The sequence below is a fragment of the Pleurodeles waltl genome, chromosome 9, assembly GCF_031143425.1.
Source record: "Pleurodeles waltl isolate 20211129_DDA chromosome 9, aPleWal1.hap1.20221129, whole genome shotgun sequence".
NCBI classification, from domain to species: domain Eukaryota; kingdom Metazoa; phylum Chordata; class Amphibia; order Caudata; family Salamandridae; genus Pleurodeles; species Pleurodeles waltl.
This window is the reverse complement of record NC_090448.1, coordinates 967043838-967054767: the sequence shown is the minus strand read 5'-3', so window position 1 is coordinate 967054767 and position 10930 is coordinate 967043838.

Sequence of the window (10930 nt, the reverse complement as noted above, 5' to 3'; positions counted from 1 at the left end):
CCGGAAAATTTGTATTTAACAGGGACTGTATTTCTGCTGACAACCTTGCCACTTGAAGAGCATAGGTCTCGCGTGCAGATATAAGGGCCACATGCTTCTGAAACAATAAAGCCTAGAGTCTACTCAACTTGTCAAAATTCACCTTTGAAGTAGCAATATGAGGCCAGATATCAGCTACCTCCCTTAATTTAGTGGGGGGAAACAGCACATTCCCGCAGCATGTAACGACCTTAGAGACCGAAACAACGTAAACTATTCCGGCCTGCATGCCACAACAGTCTTCACTATTGAGAAGGACGTAGCTGCTGTTTGAAAGCACCTGGAACATAGGTCTAATCATGGGGATTGGAACTCCCTTCAGATAGCAAGCCAAGTTTGCAACTGAGGCGTTACACGCCCCATGCAAGGACAGCTGTTTATAAACCATTGAATGGCTGACTGAAGTCTTGCATTCACTACCGCTAAGAAAGACCTCTTTCATGCCACTGAAGCATTTGTATGAGAAGGGAAGCTCCCACACCTCATGGATGTAACTATCTCCCAATTTTTCATATCTGCCTACTGGAATGTGTTTCAAACAGGAGGTGAATTGTAGCATTGAAATAGGCAGATTAATAACCCTGTGTATTAACCACTCTGCTGCGGTGAAAGGCAACCCCTCTATTTTCTGTATGTTAAGCATGACATAAGTAGCTTTTTTATTAGCCATTAGTTGTTGTTGCCGCGTTAGATTAAAGGAGAAAAATATTTCGCTGGCACTGATGTGCTGCCACGGAACGCGACCCGCCTTCAATGTTTGAAGTGTCCAACCCAACTGCATAATGTACCTGGTCTGACTCTGCCCATGGTGTAAAGAAGACATATCAGATTGTATAATGTCTATACCAGAAGAAACAATGTTGTTAATCGTATATATCCGGTCGGACAAGGTGTTAATCCCATTTTCCACAACAGCTAGTGCCTTTTTCAAATTTTCCTGGTCTATTTGCCTTAACCGGGCTGCAGCATCTTGTTGGGATAGCTTCCATATTTCATTGTATACTGCATACAAGAAACGCTTCCTACGTGGTATTTTGGGGCCTGACAAGAATTCTTGTAAGCCAGTGGGGTTAGACAAGAGATTGAGGTGTGCTTTAACCTCAGTGCTGAACTAAGCTAAACAGTTTGATAGAAGAAATTAAAACAAGACTGTAAAACTGGTTATTGTAAAATAGCAGTGCGAAGCTGAATAAAATATATCTAGGTCAAGGTGCACAGCGGCCTAGTGTATTAAACTAACGTGCATGAAGCTATTTTTAAAATGGCTACACAACAGTAGAAGTTAGCATCCTTCATAACTCCACAAACAGCTGTGAAAGCCATGGAGTATTGGTGTTTACTATCTACAGCTGGTTGAGCTGAACTATCAGTGCAAATAATGATTCTGTAATGGTCAAGAGGCATGATATTAGTGGGCATGGGCACTCAAGCTCATATTGGAGAAATTCTTGGGTCTGAAGTTTCGGATCAAAAACATAGTCAACATCAGTGGCAGTCAAGGAGATAGCCGTTTGTATCCAATATGGATGTAACGCTTTTGCGTTTACCTTTGGTAACAGCTTCAAGGGTTGGGACCGGGGTAACAACAATAAAGCGCTTACCCTGGGCTGGTGGTCTCTTCTTGATGACTGTCATCTGAACTGCAGTCACTATTTTTTCTGTTAGTGCAAAATGCATTTCAGCATTGGAGTATAAGTGTGATTTGCACGCTATAGGTACTATGTCACCCTCATTGAAAGTGACATATGTGAATCCTATGGCACCCGGAATGACCTGCATTACCAAATATGTTTTGTTTTCACATGTGTGGAAGTGTTTTGGTTCAAGCAGGTCAGTCTGTAGCGATCTGAGAATTTGTGTGTGTTGTGGTTTCCAATACTTGTTTGAGAAATCAGGATGGATTAACCCCTTCTGTGCCCAGGACGTAATGGTTACGTCCTGAGGCACAGTGCTGCTGTGGCCAGGACGTAACCATTACGTCCTGTGCACAGAGCCCAGAGGGAGCGCTGGCGCTCCCTCTGTGGGGTTCCCCCCCACCCCCCCAAGTCAGGGATGGAAGGGGAAGCCCTTCCCCTCCCACCCCCGACCCCCCCAACCCCCCTGTGACGTCAGCGCGCGAGCGCGCGCTGATTAGTCACAGGGTCTCCCCCATCGCGCTGGAAGCAGAGCTTCTAGCGCGATTGAAAGAGAAATGCTTTTGCATTTCTCTTTCAATCCCATGGGGGAGGCCCCGAGAGGCTTCAAAGGGAAGGAAATGTATTTCCTTCCCTTTGAAGTCTCTCACAGGGTTTCAAAAGCCGGATTGCTTGCAATCCGGCTTTTGAAACCCCACTAGACACCAGGGATTATTTTTTTTCAATGAAACTGTCAAAAGGGAGCGACCCCTTGGGCAAGGGTCGCTCCCAGGGGGGGCATTTTTTTAGGAAGGCCTTTTCTGCCCCCCCTGGGGGCAGACTGGCCTATTAGTAGGCCAATCTGCCCCCAGGGGGGGCAGAAACCTCTAGGCACCAGGGAGGTTTTTTTTTTTTTTTTTCTTTTTGTGATGTTTTCTTTTTTTTTAGGTGGGGAGCGATCCCTTAGGCAAGGGTCGCTCCCCTACGGGGCAATATATATTTAGGCCATTTCTGCCCCCCTTGGGGGCAGATTGGCCTATTTTGATGAGGCCAATCTGCCCCCAAGGGGTGCATAATCCATTAGACACCAGGGAGTTTTTTTTGTTGCGCAAATTTCACGCAACAGGAGCGACCCCTTGGGCAAGGGTCGCTCCCAGGGGGGGCATTTTTTTGGGAAGGCCTTTTCTGCCCCCCCTGGGGGCAGATCGGCCCATTATTAGGCCGATCTGCCCCCAGGGGGGGCAGAAACCTCTAGGCACCAGGGAGCTTTTTTTTTTTTTCTTTTTTCTTTTTGTGATGTTTTCTTTTTTTTTAGGTGGGGAGCGATCCCTTAGGCAAGGGTCGCTCCCCTACGGGGCAATATATATTTAGGCCATTTCTGCCCCCCTTGGGGGCAGATTGGCCTATTTTGATGAGGCCAATCTGCCCCCAAGGGGGGCATAATCCATTAGACACCAGGGAGTTTTTTTTGTTGCGCAAATTTCACGCAACAGGAGCGACCCCTTGGGCAAGGGTCGCTCCCAGGGGGGGCATTTTTTTGGGAAGGCCTTTTCTGCCCCCCCTGGGGGCAGATCGGCCCATTATTAGGGCGATCTGCCCCCGGGGGGGGGGCAGAAACCTCTAGGCACCAGGGATCATTTCTTTTAATTTTAATTTTTGTTATGTTTTCTTTTTTTTTTAGGTGGGGAGCGACCCCTTAGGCAAGGGTCGCTCCCCTAGGGGGCAAATTATATTTAGGCCATTTCTGCCCCCAAGGGGGGCAGATTGGCCTATTTTGATGAGGCCAATCTGCCCCCAAGGGGGGCAGAAACCATTAGACACCAGGGATTTTTTTTTTTTCCGTGAATTTCACGCAAGGGGAGCGACCCCTTAGGCAAGGGTCGCTCCCTGGGGGGGGGATTATTTTAGGCCATTTCTGCCCCCCCTGGGGGGTAGATCAGCCTATTTTGATTCTGCTGATCTGCCCCCAAGGGGGGCAGAAACCACTAGGCACCAGGGATTTTTTTGTTTTTTTGTTTTACAGATGGGGAGCGACCCCTTGGACAAGGGTCACTCCCCTGGAGGGGCAAAATGTATTTAGGCCATTTCTGCCCGCTTTGGGGGCAGATCGGCGATTTTAGGTCAATCTGCCCCCAAGGGGGGCAGAAACCACTAGGCACCAGGGATCTTTTTTTTGCGCCGTCACGCAAGGGGAGCGACCTCGTAGGCAAGGGTCGCTCCCCGGGGGGGGGGGTAGGGGGGGCAAAATTATTTTAGGCCATCTCTGCCCCCCCTGGGGGCAGATCGGCCTATTGGTATTAGGCCGATCTACACTCAGGGGGGGGCAGAAACCTCTAGGCGCCAGGGCACATTATTTTTTGTTTTTTTGTTTTTTAGAGATGGGGAGCGACCCATCAGGCAAGGGTCGCTCCCCTGGGGGGCAAATTGTATTTAGACCATTTCTGCCCCCCCTTGGGGACAGATTGCCGGGCAGAAACCACTAGGCACCGGGGATTTGTTTTTTGTCGCCAATGTCACGCAGGGGGAGCGACCCCGTAGGCAAGGGTCGCTCCCGGGAGGGGGTGGGGGTTCGGGGGCAAATTTATTTTAGGTCATTTCTGCCCCCCCTGGGGGCAGATCGGCCTATTATTAGGCCGATCTGCCCCCAGGGGGGGCAGAAACCTGTAGGCGCCAGGGCAATTTTTTTTTGTGTGTTTTTTTTTTGTTTGTTTGTTTTTTTAGAGATGGGGAGCGACCCATCAGACAAGGGTCGCTCCCCTGGGGGGCAAACTGTGTTTAGACCATTTCTGCCCCCCTTGGGGGCAGATTGGTCGATTTTAGGTCAATCTGCCCCCAAGGGGGCAGAAACCACTACGCACCGGGGATTTGTTTTTTGGCGCCAATATTTTTTTTTGTTTTTTGTTTGTTTGTTTTTTTAGAGATGGGGAGCGACCCATCAGACAAGGGTCGCTCCCCTGGGGGGCAAACTGTATTTAGAGCATTTCTGCCCCCCTTGGGGGCAGATTGGTCGATTTTAGGTCAATCTGCCCCCAAGGGGGCAGAAACCACTAGGCACCGGGGATTTGTTTTTTGGCGCCAATGTCACGCAGGGGGAGCGACCCCGTAGGCAAGGGTCGCTCCTGGTGGGGGGGTGGGGGGGGGGTGGGGGTTGGGGATGCAAATTTATTTTCGGCCATTTCTGCCCCCCCTGGGGGCAGAAACCTGTAGGCGCCAGGGCAATTTTTTTTTTTTGTGTTTTTTTTTTTTTGTTTGTTTGTTTTTTTAGAGATGGGGAGCGACCCATCAGACAAGGGTCGCTCCCCTGGGGGGCAAACTGTATTTAGACCATTTCTGCCCCCTTGGGGTCAGATTGGTCGATTTTAGGTCAATCTGCCCCCAAGGGGGCAGAAACCACTAGGCACCGGGGATTTGTTTTTTGGCGCCAATATTTTTTTTGTTTTTTGTTTGTTTGTTTTTTTAGAGATGGGGAGCGACCCATCAGACAAGGGTCGCTCCCCTGGGGGGCAAACTGTATTTAGACCACTTCTGCCCCCCTTGGGGGCAGATTGGTCGATTTTAGGGCAATCTGCCCCCAAGGGGGCAGAAACCACTAGGCACCGGGGATTTGTTGTTTAGCGCCAATGTCACGCAGTGGGAGCGACCCCGTAGGCAAGGGTCGCTCCTGGTGGGGGGGTGGGGGGGGGTGGGGGTTGGGGATGCAAATTTATTTTCGGCCATTTCTGCCCCCCCCGGGGGCAGATCGGCCTATTATTAGGCCGATCTGCCACCAGGGGGGGGGGCAGAAACCTCTAGGCGCCAGGGCAAACTTTTTTTTGTGGGTTTTTTGTTTTAGAGATGGGGAGCGACCCATCAGGCAAGGGTCGCTCCCCTGGGGGGCAAACTGGTTTTAGACCATTTCTGCTGCCCTTGGGGGCAGATTGGTCGATTTTAGGTCAATCTGCCCCAAAGGGGCAGAAACCACTAGGCACTGGGGATTTGTTTTTTGGCGCCAATGTCACGCAGGGGGAGCGACCCAGTAGGCAAGGGTTGCTCCTGGGCAGGGGGGGTTTGGGGAGGTGGGGGGTCAAATTTATTTTAGGGCATTTCCCCCCCCCCTGGGGCCGGCTGAGCTAGAGGTAAAAATCCACAGGTAGGCACTTTGCAAAAAACACCTCTGTTTTCTGAGAAAAAATATGTTGTGTCCACGTTGTGTTTTGGGCCATTTCATTTCGTGGGCGCTAGGCCTACCCACACAAGTGAGGTACCATTTTTATGGAGAGACTTAGGGGAACGTTGGGTGGAAGGTAAATTGTGGCTCCTCTCAGATTCCAGAACTTTCTGTCACCGAAATGAGAGGAAAAAGTGTTTTTTGGCCAAATTGTTATGTTTGCAAAGGATTCTGGGTAACAGAACCTGGTCAGAGCCCCGCAAATCACCCCATCTTGGATTCCCCTAGGTCTCTAGTTTTCAAAAATGCGCTGGTTTGGTAGGTTTCCCCAGGTGCCGGCTGAGCTAGAGGCCAAAATCTACAGATAGGCACTGTTTTCTATGAAAAAATTTGATGTGTCCACGTTGTGTTTTGGGCCGTTTCCTGTCGTGAGCGCTAGGCCTACCCACACAAGTGAGGTATCATTTTTATCGGGAGACGTGGGGGAACGCTGGGTGGAAGAAAATTTGTGGCTCCTCTCAGATTCCAGAACTTTTTGCCACAGAAATGTGAGGAACATGTGTTTTTTTAGCCAAATTTTGAAGTTTGCAAAGGATTCTGGGTAACAGAACCTGGTCCGAGAAACACAAGTCACCCCATCTTGGATTCCCCTAGGTCTCTAGTTTTCAGAAATGCACAGGTTTGGTAGGTTTCCCGAGGTGGCGGCTGAGCTACAGGCCAAAATCTACAGGTAGGCACTTTGCAAAAAAACACCTCTGTTTTCCTTAAAAAATTTGGCTGTGTCCACGTTGCGCTTTGGGGCGTTTCCTGTCGCGGGCGCTAGGCCTACCCACACAAGTGAGGTATCATTTTTATCGGGAGACGTGGGGGAACGCTGGGTGGAAGGAAATTTGTGGCTCCTCTCAGATTCCAGAACTTTCTGCCACAGAAATGTGAGGAACATGTAGTTTTTTAGCCAAATCTTGAGGTTTGCAAAGGATCCTGGGTAACAGAACCTGGTCCGAGCCACACAAGTCACCCCATCTTGGATTCCCCTAGCTCTTTAGTTTTCAGAAATGCACAGGTTTGGTAGGTTTCCCTAGGTGGCGGCTGAGCTACAGGCCAAAATCTACAGGTAGGCACTTTGCAAAAAACACCTCTGTTTTCCTTCAAAAATTTGGCTGTGTCCACGTTGCGCTTTGGGGCGTTTCCTGTCGCGGGCGCTAGGCCTACCCACACAAGTGAGGTATCATTTTTATCGGGAGACGTGGGGGAACGCTGGGTGGAAGGAAATTTGTGGCTCCTCTCAGATTCCAGAACTTTCTGCCACAGAAATGTGAGGAACATGTGTTTGTTTAGCCAAATTTTGAGGTTTGCAAAGGATTCTGGGTAACAGAACCTGGTCCGGGCCACACAAGTCACCCCATCTTGGATTCCCCTAGGTCTCTAGTTTTCAAAAATGCGCTGGTTTGGTAGGTTTCCCCAAGTGCCGGCTGAGCTAGAGGCCAAAATCTACAGGTAGGCACTGTTTTCTATGAAAATATTTGATGTGTCCACGTTGTGTTTTGGGACGTTTCCTGTTGTGAGCGCTAGGCCTACCCACACAAGTGAGGTATCATTTTTATCGGGAGACGTGGGGGAACGCTGGGTGCAAGGAAATTTATGGCTCCTCTCAGATTCCAGAACTTTCTGCCACAGAAATGTGAGGAACATGTGTTTTTTTAGCCAAATTTTGAGGTTTGCAAAGGATTCTGGGTAACAGAACCTGGTCCGAGCCACACAAGTCACCCCATCTTGGATTCCCCTAGGTCTCTAGTTTTCAGAAATGCACAGGTTTGGTAGGTTTCCCTAGGTGGCGGCTGAGCTACAGGCCAAAATCTACAGGTAGGCACTTTGCAAAAAACACCTCTGTTTTCCTTAAAAAATTTGGCTGTGTCCACGTTGCGCTTTGGGGCGTTTCCTGTCGCGGGCGCTAGGCCTACCCACACAAGTGAGGTATCATTTTTATCTGGAGACGTGGGGGAACGCTGGGTGGAAGGAAATTTGTGGCTCCTCTCAGATTCCAGAACTTTCTGCCACAGAAATGTGAGGAACATGTGTTTTTTTAGCCAAATTTTGAGGTTTGCAAAGGATTCTGGGTAACAGAACCTGGTCCGAGCCACACAAGTCACCCCATCTTGGATTCCCCTAGGTCTCTAGTTTTCAGAAATGCACAGGTTTGGTAGGTTTCCCTAGGTGGCGGCTGAGCTACAGGCCAAACTCTACAGGTAGGCACTTTGCAAAAAACACCTCTGTTTTCCTTAAAAAATTTGGCTGTGTCCACGTTGCGCTTTGGGGCGTTTCCTGTCACGGGCGCTAGGCCTACCCACACAAGTGAGGTATCATTTTTATCGTGAGACGTGGGGGAACGCTGGGTGGAAGGAAATTTGTGGCTCCTCTCAGATTCCAGAACTTTCTGCCACAGAAATGTGAGGAACATGTGTTTTTTTAGCCAAATTTTGAGGTTTGCAAAGGATTCTGGGTAACAGAACCTGGTCCGAGCCACACAAGTCACCCCGTCTTGGATTCCCCTAGGTCTCTAGTTTTCAGAAATGCACAGGTTTGGTAGGTTTCCCTAGGTGGCGGCTGAGCTAGAGGCCAAAATCTACAGGTAGGCACTGTTTTCTATGAAAATATTTGATGTGTCCACGTTGTGTTTTGGGCCGTTTCCTGTTGTGAGCGCTAGGCCTACCCACACAAGTGAGGTATCATTTTTATCGGGAGACGTGGGGGAACGCTGGGTGCAAGGAAATTTATGGCTCCTCTCAGATTCCAGAACTTTCTGCCACAGAAATGTGAGGAACATGTGTTTTTTTAGCCAAATTTTGAGGTTTGCAAAGGATTCTGGGTAACAGAACCTGGTCCGAGCCACACAAGTCACCCCATCTTGGATTCCCCTAGGTCTCTAGTTTTCAGAAATGCACAGGTTTGGTAGGTTTCCCTAGGTGGCGGCTGAGCTACAGGCCAAAATCTACAGGTAGGCACTTTGCAAAAAACACCTCTGTTTTCCTTAAAAAATTTGGCTGTGTCCACGTTGCGCTTTGGGGCGTTTCCTGTCGCGGGCGCTAGGCCTACCCACACAAGTGAGGAATCATTTTTATCTGGAGACGTGGGGGAACGCTGGGTGGAAGGAAATTTGTGGCTCCTCTCAGATTCCAGAACTTTCTGCCACAGAAATGTGAGGAACATGTGTTTTTTTAGCCAAATTTTGAGGTTTGCAAAGGATTCTGGGTTACAGAACCTGGTCCGAGCCACACAAGTCACCCCATCTTGGATTCCCCTAGGTCTCTAGTTTTCAGAAATGCACAGGTTTGGTAGGTTTCCCTAGGTGGCGGCTGAGCTACAGGCCAAACTCTACAGGTAGGCACTTTGCAAAAAACACCTCTGTTTTCCTTAAAAAATTTGGCTGTGTCCACGTTGCGCTTTGGGGCGTTTCCTGTCACGGGCGCTAGGCCTACCCACACAAGTGAGGTATCATTTTTATCGTGAGACGTGGGGGAACGCTGGGTGGAAGGAAATTTGTGGCTCCTCTCAGATTCCAGAACTTTCTGCCACAGAAATGTGAGGAACATGTGTTTTTTTAGCCAAATTTTGAGGTTTGCAAAGGATTCTGGGTACCAGAACCTGGTCCGAGCCACACAAGTCACCCCGTCTTGGATTCCCCTAGGTCTCTAGTTTTCAGAAATGCACAGGTTTGGTAGGTTTCCCTAGGTGGCGGCTGAGCTACAGGCCAAAATCTACAGGTAGGCACTTTGCAAAAAACACCTCTGTTTTCCTTCAAAAATGTGGCTGTGTCCACGTTGCGCTTTGGGGCGTTTCCTGTCGCGGGCGCTAGGCCTACACACACAAGTGAGGTATAATTTTTCTCCGGAGACGTGGGGGAACGCTGGGTGGAAGGAAATTTGTGGCTCCTCTCAGATTCCAGAACTTTCTGCCACAGAAATGTGAGGAACATGTGTTTTTTTAGCCAAATTTGGAGGTTTGCAAAGGATTCTGGGTAACAGAACCTGGTCCGGGCCACACAAGTCACCCCATCTTGGATTCCCCTAGGTCTCTAGTTTTCAAAAATGCGCTGGTTTGGTAGGTTTCCCCAGGTGCCGGCTGAGCTAGAGGCCAAAATCTACAGGTAGGCACTGTTTTCTATGAAAACATTTGATGTGTCCACGTTGTGTTTTGGGCCGTTTCCTGTTGTGAGTGCTAGGCCTACCCACACAAGTGAGGTATCATTTTTATCGGGAGACGTGGGGGAACGCTGGGTGGAAGGAAATTTGTGGCTCCTCTCAGATTCCAGAACTTTCTGCCACAGAAATGTGAGGAACATGTGTTTTTTTAGCCAAATTTTGAGGTTTGCAAAGGATTCTGGGTAACAGAACCTGGTCCGAGCCACACAAGTCACCCCATCTTGGATTCCCCTAGGTCTCTAGTTTTCAGAAATGCACAGGTTTGGTAGGTTTCCCTAGGTGGCGGCTGAGCTACAGGCCAAAATCTACAGGTAGGCACTTTGCAAAAAACACCTCTGTTTTCCTTCAAAAATTTGGCTGTGTCCACGTTGCGCTTTGGGGCGTTTCCTGTCGCAGGCGCTAGGCCTACCCACACAGGTGAGGTATCATTTTTATCGGGAGACGTGGGGGAACGCTGGGTGGAAGGAAATTTGTGGCTCCTCTCAGATTCCAGAACTTTCTGCCACAGAAATGTGAGGAACATGTGTTTTTTTAGCCAAATTTTGAGGTTTGCAAAGGATTCTGGGTAACAGAACCTGGTCCGAGCCACACAAGTCACCCCATCTTGGATTCCCCTAGGTCTCTAGTTTTCAGAAATGCACAGGTTTGGTAGGTTTCCCTAGGTGGCGGCTGAGCTACAGTCCAAACTCTACAGGTAGGCACTTTGCAAAAAACACCTCTGTTTTCCTTCAAAAATGTGGCTGTGTCCACGTTGCGCTTTGGGGCGTTTCCTGTCGCGGGCGCTAGGCCTACACACACAAGTGAGGTAACATTTTTATCGGGAGACGTGGGGGAACGCTGGGTGGAAGGAAATTTGTGGCTCCTCACAGATTCCAGAACTTTCTGCCACAGAAATGTGAGGAACATGTGTTTTTTTAGCCAAATGTTGAGGT